The sequence below is a fragment of the Acomys minous genome, assembly GCF_964271855.1.
Source record: "Acomys minous genome assembly, chromosome: 19".
Taxonomy (NCBI): Eukaryota; Metazoa; Chordata; class Mammalia; order Rodentia; family Muridae; genus Acomys; species Acomys minous.
In genome coordinates this window covers 61,735,090-61,744,304 of record NC_140499.1, presented here as the reverse complement: position 1 = coordinate 61,744,304, position 9,215 = coordinate 61,735,090, and positions in this window count along the sequence as shown.

Genomic DNA, 9,215 nt, shown 5'->3' with positions numbered 1-9,215 from the left:
CTTCCAGAGGTCCTGAGTTCAATTCCCAGCATCTACATGGTGGCTCACAACCATCTATAATGTGATCTCATGCCTTCTTCTGGCCTGCAGGAGTATATGCAGGCAGAGCACTGTACACATAAATAAATAAATATTTTTAAAAGTGTAAGTTTAAAAAAAAAAAAAGAAAGAAATACAACTTGAAGGAAGACATGGCAGAGGAGGAGGAGAATGGTCCAGAAATAAACCCATACACGTCAACAATTGATTTTCAACAAAGTTGCATGTAAGGTAATTCAGCAGAGAAAGGTTGTTGCCTTCCAATAGACTGCGCTAGTGTACTTAGTTATGCATCTGCAAAGAAACTAACTTTGCTCCCTACCTCACACCATATCTAGAAATTAGCTAACTATGTGCCCAAGACTTAATATATAAAACTTCTAAAAGAGACCACAGGAGGGGGCTGGAGATGGCTCAGAGGTTAAGTGCATGGTCTGTTCTTCCAATCTTGAGTTCAATTCCCAACAATCACATGGTGGCTCACAACCATCTATCACGAGAGCTGATGCCCTCTTCTTGTGTGCAGATGTGCAGGCAGGCAGAACACTACACATAATAAACAAATAAATATAAAAAATTTTAAAATTAAAATAAAAAAGAGAACACAGGAGAAAAATCTTAGTGACCTCGTGTCAAGCAAAGATGCCTTAGAGGCTTCCAACGGCACCGTCCACAAAAGAAACCGTGATACTCAAAATGAAAACCTGAACAAATTCAAGTGCTGTGATGTCAGTGCACCAAGTGCCACACAAGTACACTAGGCAATTGTTGATCATATGCGACAGCTTTTGCTCTTTTTGTCTGCTTAAAAGAGTGAGCTGTGTGCTTTGAAGTGCGAACTGCTTCTGCAGAGGACTCCACTGCATCCCAGCAGCACAGCTAGTGGCTCGCAACTGCCTGTGACTCCAGCTGCAGGGGATCGATGCCTCCTTCTGGCCTCAGAGAACACCTGCACACACACACACACACACACACACACACACACACACACACGTCCCCATACACACACTGTACACATAAACAAGAGTAAAAGAAATATTTTAGGTGGGGGAGAGACTTCCTTTGGAGCCACACATCTTAGTCCACACCTGCAATTTCAGCACTCAAAAGGCTGATGGAGGCGGGTCACGGGAAACTCTGGGCTAGCCTGGTCTACATGTTGAGTTCCAGGCTAGCCAAGTTATACGCCTGTCTCTGACTGACTGACTGACTGACTGGCTGGCTGGCTGGCTGGCTGGCTGGCTGACTGACTGACTGACTGACTGGCTTACTGACGGACTGACTAGCTGGCTGACTAAGCGAATACCCTTTGGGCACCCCACCTCATTTGCACACGTGGCAAGCATCCAACAGCCGTTTGAATGAGACAGATTCCCACCTCAGTTCTGAGGTGAAATTATGCTCCCTATAATCTCATCTTTTGTTCCTACACTAGCTGATTCAGGAAGGAAAGGTAACGCGAACCTAAACCCGTCAGCACATGGATTCCCTCAGGCAGGTTTCAAACTTCTGGCATCTGCTCTTTCTCTGTCCAGGAGTGCAAGGCTGAGTGCGATCCCTACCTCCCCCACAAAAGCCAGGCCAAGGATAAAGTCCACACAATAGAGAACAGAGGAGCTCAAGCCAGCCTGAGCTAATGGTAGTTCTGAAATCGCCCTTTTTCTAGGGCATAAAATCTCTTTATTGTTTAAATCCAGTTGAGTCGATTTTCTCTGTTCTTTGCAACCAAAGCGAATCCATTAATGTAGAAACAGGGTGACTCAGCAGGGAAAGGTGCTTGCCACCAAGTCTGACAGCCCGAGTTCGATTCTCAGTACCCGCGTGGACGAGGGCAGGCAAGAGTGCAGGCATACAAACTCACAACAAGCAAATGATGAGAAATGATCTTGATGCAGGCACACAAAGGAGAGCTAATTAAATTTGACCTTGTAAGGTTCTTCAGCAGGGAAGATCGCTTGAGCTTTGATTGCGAGGATAAGAAACCATTAGAAACCGAGAGAAGTAGGGATGATCCGGTTAAACCTCTCAGACAGCTGGGCAGGCCCTCCATAACCCGGAGGTGACCTTAAGGCTGGGGGGTGGGGGGGGAGGATGGCACAGTGGGCAGGGGAGAAGCAGGGCAGAGAGTGGGGGAGGGAGGATGGCACAGTGGGGGGCGGGGGAGGGAGCAGGACCCCCTAAGCTGGCTGCCCTCCCTTCCCCCACACATCTGCAGTTTCTTCATTACCTGGTGTGGTGATGGGGAGACATTAAGAACAACTCGTTCCACCCAGGAACTGGAAAGAGCCCGTGGGGAATTCGCTAGAGCAAACCTGTTGGGCAACAAAGCATGCCCAGCTGGCCAGTCAGCGGTGGCGTTTAAATCACACAGTGCCTCCCAGCCTGTGAAAGGGCTGTACTCCCGCTGGAGCCCACGGCACCAGTAGGCTTGGAATCTTACCAGCTGGGCAACACCCCATTCCTCTCTCGGGGTGCTGCAGACTCTCAGAACAGACTCCTCATCCTGTAGAAACCTCTTTCTTCTGACAGCAATCCTTTGCTGTTGGGCTCAGTAGGATCTGGCCTTCGATGCGACCTGGTCAACTGCAGTCTTCCACGGCGCTCTCCTTACGTGTGCATGGCTTGCTGTAAGCCACGAGGCTAACACCCAGAAGGAGCAAGACTGAAGCACAGACCTTTGAGGTCCATTTCCGGACCCCTGTACTACCTCAACAAAAGCTAAAAAGAAAAACATCTTCCCAGCTGCCCTGTGAACAACAGTGGTCCCCAGAAAAAGTGTATTCCACCCGTGGGGAGACTTAAGGACCCACCACCACCAAAGTCATTCCCAGGGCCTCAAACTCCTGCCGCCGGCAAAATGGCCATCAGCTGCCTCGCCAGTGGCCAGATCGAGCATGAACAAGTTGGCCTTCTGCCTCTCACCAACTGGGAGTCACGTGGTGAGAAACAGCTTACTACACACACACTCACACACCAGCAGTTCCCAACATGTGGGTTGAGAACAACTCTTTCCCAGGGGTCACCTAAGACCATTGGAAGACACAGATATTTACATTATGATTTTTAAAAGATTTTTTTATTTATTATGTATACAGTATTCTGCCTGCATGCCAGAAAAAGGCACCAGATCTCATTATAGATGGTTGTGAGCTACCATGTGGTTGCTGGGAATTGAACTTAGGACCTCTGGAAGAGCAGCCAGGGTTCTTAACCTCTGAGCCATCTCCCCAGCCTCCTTACGTTATGATTCATAACAGTAGCAAAATGACTGTTATAAAGTAGCAACAAAGTAATTTTTTTAAAGATGTATTTATTCATTATGTATACAATGTTCTGCCTGCATGTGTGCCCATCAGAAGAGAGCACCAGATCTCATTATAGATGGATGTGAGCCACCATGTGGTTGCTGGGAATTGAACTCAGGACCTGTGGAAGAACAGCCAGTGCTCTTAACTGCTGAGCCATCTCTCCAGCCCAAACAAAGTAATTTTTATGGTTGGGGGTCACCACAACACAAGGAACTGTATTAAAGAGTCACAGCATTAAGAAGGTTGAGAGCCATGGCTCATACACACACAGACACACAGACACACAGACACACACACACACACACACACACACACACACGTTGGGGTGGAGTGGAGTAGGTGTGGGAGCTAAAGGGGTTAGTCAACCCCACATTCAGCTGGGACCATGAAAAAGCCACTCATGGAAGAAAGGGGTCATGGGAAGTGCAGCTTCCTACCTGCTCCCTGGGAAACATAGCGTAACCTCCCAAGGTCGAAACCTGTGTCTCACACTCAGAGTTTCCATCCTTCTCACAGGCTCACGGCAGCTACACTTCCTTTCCCACGCTGGTATCATGACCCAACACCAACCACCCAGCCTCTACAGAACAATAGAACCAAGAGAGCCTCCTAAAATTAGCCAGCCTGCCTCTGGTCCTGCCAGGGCAGATCCAGCTGGGCCCTCCTGCCACTGCCCAGGGCTCCCAGAATCCTCCCTCACCGCCCTCATCTCTCTGGGCCGGCTTCCACAGAGGGCATAAACATCAAAGAGCAGGAGTGTGGGGGTGGGGAAGAGGGCTTGAAAATAGAATGGAAGGCTAGAGAAATGACAAATCTGTCCCCAGTGATGCCACTGCAACTTGTGAGGAGCAGACATTTCTCCAGCCCCCAAAGTCACAAGTATGTTTCTTCTTCGGGGCTCCTTTGTTTCCTCAGCACAACTGATGGGGGTCAGGTCACATTAACGACCTTGCTTCATAATTACCAGCTGGAAAGTGCATCCCACCAGGAGCCCTGCTCCCTGCCACCAAAGCTACAGTAACCCCAAATCAAAGCCACCTCTTTGGGTGCCAAGGTGGCTCCCACTACTGAGGTGATTAAGGCTAGATAGCAAGTTCTCAAGCAGGCCCGGATACAAGGCTGACAGCCTGTCTCAAAACAAGCACAAACCACTGTTTGAATGAAAACGGCTCCCATAGGCTCACAGACCTGAATGCTTGGTCCCCAGGTGGAGGCGCCATTTGAGGAGGTGAAGTAGTCACAGAGGGCAGGCTCTGAGTTGGTTTTTTGTTTTTTTTCCCCGAGACAGGGTTTCTCTGTGTAGCCTTGGCTGTCCTGGACTCGCTTTGTAGACCAGGCTGGCCTCGAACTCACAGCAATCAGCCTGCCTCTGCCTCCCGAGTGCTGGGATTAAAGGTGTGCGCCACCACGCCTGGCTCCAGGCTCTGAGATTTAAAGAGCCTCACCTACTTCCGGTTTGCTGGCCCTGCTTCCGGTTTGCTCGCCCTGCTTCCTGCTTGTAGTTTGTAGTGTGAGCTCTCATCTTCCTGCTCCTGCCGCCATCTTTGGAATTTAAATCATACCTTCTGGAACTGTAAGCCGAAATAAACTCTTTGCAGTGCATGTTGCTTTTATCACACCGACGGAATAGCCCCTGACACGACCATGACCTCTGTCCCCTCCTAGGAAGAACAGTCACTGCCGGAACCCAACCCTCCCCTTCTCAAGGGTATGGCTCCTACCCACTTCCCTTCTCCTCTAGCAACTGCTCCTACCTCACAAATCTGATATGCGAATGTTCCCCCAGGGTCTTTCTATCTTCACAAGCCCTCCCTTAGCTTCATATCTCCTTCCGGCACCCTCCTCCACCACCACCCCTCCACCCAGCACCCTTCCCACCCCACCCTTATGGCTCACCTCCTGCCCACGGTGAAATCAAAGGAGAGCCTCTGAGTCTGGGTTTCCAGCTTCATCAGCTCAGGCCCTCTCTGCAGCACACTCGGTCTACTGAGATTGGTCAATTAGAGACTTAGGACTCTGCTTCAAACCAGAGATGACGCCTGCCCAGCAGGTGGCGCCTCCATCGCACCTTTCCCATAGGTCTCTCCGAGCCCCTGTTCCTACCCCTAAATCCTTTTCTGTCCACAGCCTTGAACACACAGTCGCGGCTAGGTCCCTCTGCTCCCTTGACCTTGCACCTTCTCACCCCTTGCCAGGACCCTTCCTACCTGTCACTTCGCGCCACCCCCCCACACACACACAAAGGGGATCACCCATCCTGAGGATTTTTTGTTTGTTTTATTTTGTTTTGAGACAAGGTTTCTCAGTGTAGCCCTGGCTGTCCTGAACTCTGTTAACCATGCTGGCCTCAAACTCAGAGATCCACATGCCTCTGCCTTCTGAGTGCTGGGATTGAAGATGTGCACCACGTCACCAGGCACGTCCTGGGGATTTTAATGCCATGTTTTTGCTGGAGGCCGCAGACCTACATGGACAGTGCTGACCTCTGCACCTCTGTCTATCTGATTGTCTACAGGCAGCTACCAGCTGTGTGCCACTGACCAATCCGAATCTTAGACATCACCTTGGGCACAACAGAACCCTAGCTTTCCTATTCCTCAACCCAGACCTCCCTCAGCCTCCCTCATCTCAAGTAATATTCCCATTGGCCTAGCCACACCACCCAAAATCAGTTTGTCCTGCCTTCGCCCTGGCCAGCCACCATGGACTTTCCAAATGTGTCTCTCACTTCCCTTGCCTGGGTCAGTTATCTTTCTGTCCGGAGAGGATGCTCTCCTTAAAAAGGCAGTCCAGAGGGTTGGAGAGATGGCTCAGAGGTTAAGAGCACCACTCTTAACCTCTCAATTCCCAGCAACCACATGGTAGCTCGTGACTCTGTTCTGTTTTGGTTTGCGGGGGGCCTTTTTGTTGTTGTTTTGTTTTTTGTTGTTGTTTTGTTTTGTTTTGTTTTTTGGTTTTTGGTTTTTTTTGGTTTTTCGAGACAGGGTTTCTCTGTGTAGCCTTGACTATCCTGGACTCACATTGTAGACCAGGATGACCTTGAACTCACAGCAATCCACCTGCCTCTGCCTTTTGAGTGCTGGGATTAAAGGTGTGTGCTGCCACCACTACCACCCCCACACACACACCTCCCACCCCAGCCTCATCACTATCTGTAATGAGATCTGGTGCCTTCTTGTGGCGGGCAGGCGCACATGCAGGCAGAATACTGTATAAATAATAAATAAATCTTTTTTTTTTTAAGTGGTTAAAGCCGGGCAGTGGTGATGCACGCCTTTAATCCCAGCACTCGAGAGGCAGAGGCAGGCAGATCTCTGTGAGTTCTAGGCCAGGCTGGTCTACAAAGTGAGTCCAGGACAGCCAAGGCTACACAGAGAAACCCTGTCTTTAAAAAAAAAAAAAAAAGGCTAAATCCTGCAAGCTTCAATGCACATGAAGCTCAACCCTTCGGCCCTGGCCGCCCCTCTACTCCCAGCACACTCCTGTCCCTGGGTGCGCCCCATCTCCAGCTGGCAACTACTGTTCCATCCTTGGACTCTGGAGGCTCTTCACTGAGAACTCCTCCACGGGTGTTTCTTCCTTGACCACCCAACCTCCTGAGAACCACTACACACTGCTGTTTCAGTTTTCAGAATATGTTTTTTTTTTCCTTCTTCTTCCTTTGTTTATGGCCTGTCCTCCAGCATGAAAATCAAACTCTGCACATCACTCTTGTCCAGGACTCCGACCCCAGTGCTTAGGACCGCGAAGGCACCGAGCTGATGGTTACCAACTATTTGTGGGCTAGATAAATAAGATTCTGTTAGTCTTACTATTTCACTTTGTCAAAAGAGTTTTCTTGTTTTGGTGGGGGGCAGGGGGTTCTGAGAATCAAACCCAAGACTCAAAACATGCTAGGCAACTGCTTTTGCACTGAGCCACCTCCTATAATTTTTTTTTCCTTTTTCAACTGGCCAGGTCAAAATTAGAACTCAGAGTAGAAACGAGAATCATGTAAGATGAGAGAAAACGGACGTGGAGAGAACTCTCAGGAGGCGGATGCAGCAGAGAAGGCCAGAGAGCCTGCTGCTCACACTAAGAAGGATGCAAAAGCCCACCAGCAGCCGCGACTACCACAAAAGCCCAGCACCCTTGAGGGCCAGCGAGGACCCTCTGGCTTTGTGGTGTGATCTTGTCATCTACAAATGGGCCACCTTCATAGCTGTCCTAGGATACAAGCGGCCAGAGGGCTGCAGGTCAGGCACACCTGGCTATATAATTCACTCATAAAGCAATTTTATCCACAAGCCTCACCTTATGCCTGTTGCTCCTGTTTGAGGCAGGGAACTCACTCTGTAGACCAGGCTAGCCTCGAACTCACAAAGATCTGACCTCCTCTGCCCCCCCACCCCCCACCAGCACTGGGTTTAAAGGTGTGAGCCACCACACCCGGTCATATGAGGTCCATTTGACATTGTGTTGATCCTCAAAAGGTTTTGAGGTTTGAGACTGGGGGTGTTCAACCTGTCCTGCCTGCTGAAAGTAACCAGTGTTTGCCAGGCACAGTATTGCAAATCTGAGCACTCGGAAGACCGAGGCAGGATTAGGAGTTCACAGTTAGCCTGCATTATGAATTCCAGGTCAGCCTTGGCTGTCTAGCAAGATCCTGTCTCCAAAAAAATCCAAACTAAACTAAACTAAGACACTCAACATTTCCACATCTGGGAATTTATTCTGGAAAGCTCTCACAGAAGCATGAAAAAAATAAGTATACAGAAAGACTCTTGCAGTGTTCTTTATGAGGACAGAAACTTGGAAAAGACCCAAATGTCCATAAATAGGGGACCGGTTACGTAAACAGTGGCTCAGCCACACAACAGGCCATGTACCACCATTAAGATGCTGCAGATGCGTACACAGAGAGAAAGAAGCATTTCAGGAGGGGAGGGGAGGAAGGCAGAGTGAGGACTATATATATTTGTTTTAAAATAGAAATAATACGAATGTGTATACGTTTTTTAGGCTATATGCACCATACTTATGATATGTTGCCTCTGGGGGTGTGGTATGGGGGTACACCCTTGCAATGTTTTATATTTCTGCAGTGTTGGGGTCTATCTGTCTGTGCATCCTTCCGGTGACCAGAAAACACAAGGAGCAGACAAGGTAATGGTCAGTACCAGGCCAAGCAAGGACAGTGAGGAGGAAGGTATGCCCTCTGCAGGTCACAAATGTGCGCAGGAGACACAGCGCTGAGGCTTAGGAGCCTGATGGTTGGTCTACAGGCTCCTGGTCACAAAGTGAAGTCCTAGTTCACTGCAGTGCTCTGCTTCGCTTCTTCCCAGGGGCTGCCCGGTGAACACAGCAACTCTGGAGCCTTGTGTGATAAGACTGAAAAATCTCATGAAATAGAATTTCAGAACATTGGCTCTGTGCACAAACTTTGCCCCACCGTTTTTATGCCTGATCATTATAATCACTGCTTTGCCTTTCTGGGGTTTTTCTTGTGTGTGTGTGTGTGTGTGTGTGTGTGTGTGTGTGTGTGTGTGTGTTTTGTTTTTGTTTTTAAGATATAAAGAGATGCCTTTGAGTGTGTAAGCTGGTAACAAAACACCCCAGCCTGGGTAAGTTTACAAACTACAGAAATTGACAGCTCATGATTGTAGAGCCTGAGCTAGCCACACACACACACACACACACACACACACACACACATACACGGGAGCTTGTTCCTTTCCCTACGTCCTCATGGGGTGGGAGGGCAAACAAGCCCTTCGAGTGAAGATGAGCCAGAGCTTCAACACACACATGTGCCAGGATCACAGGAGTGTGGCAGACAGGGTACCGCTGAGACGTACACATCCTGCCTACGCCACCTTCATTTATTTC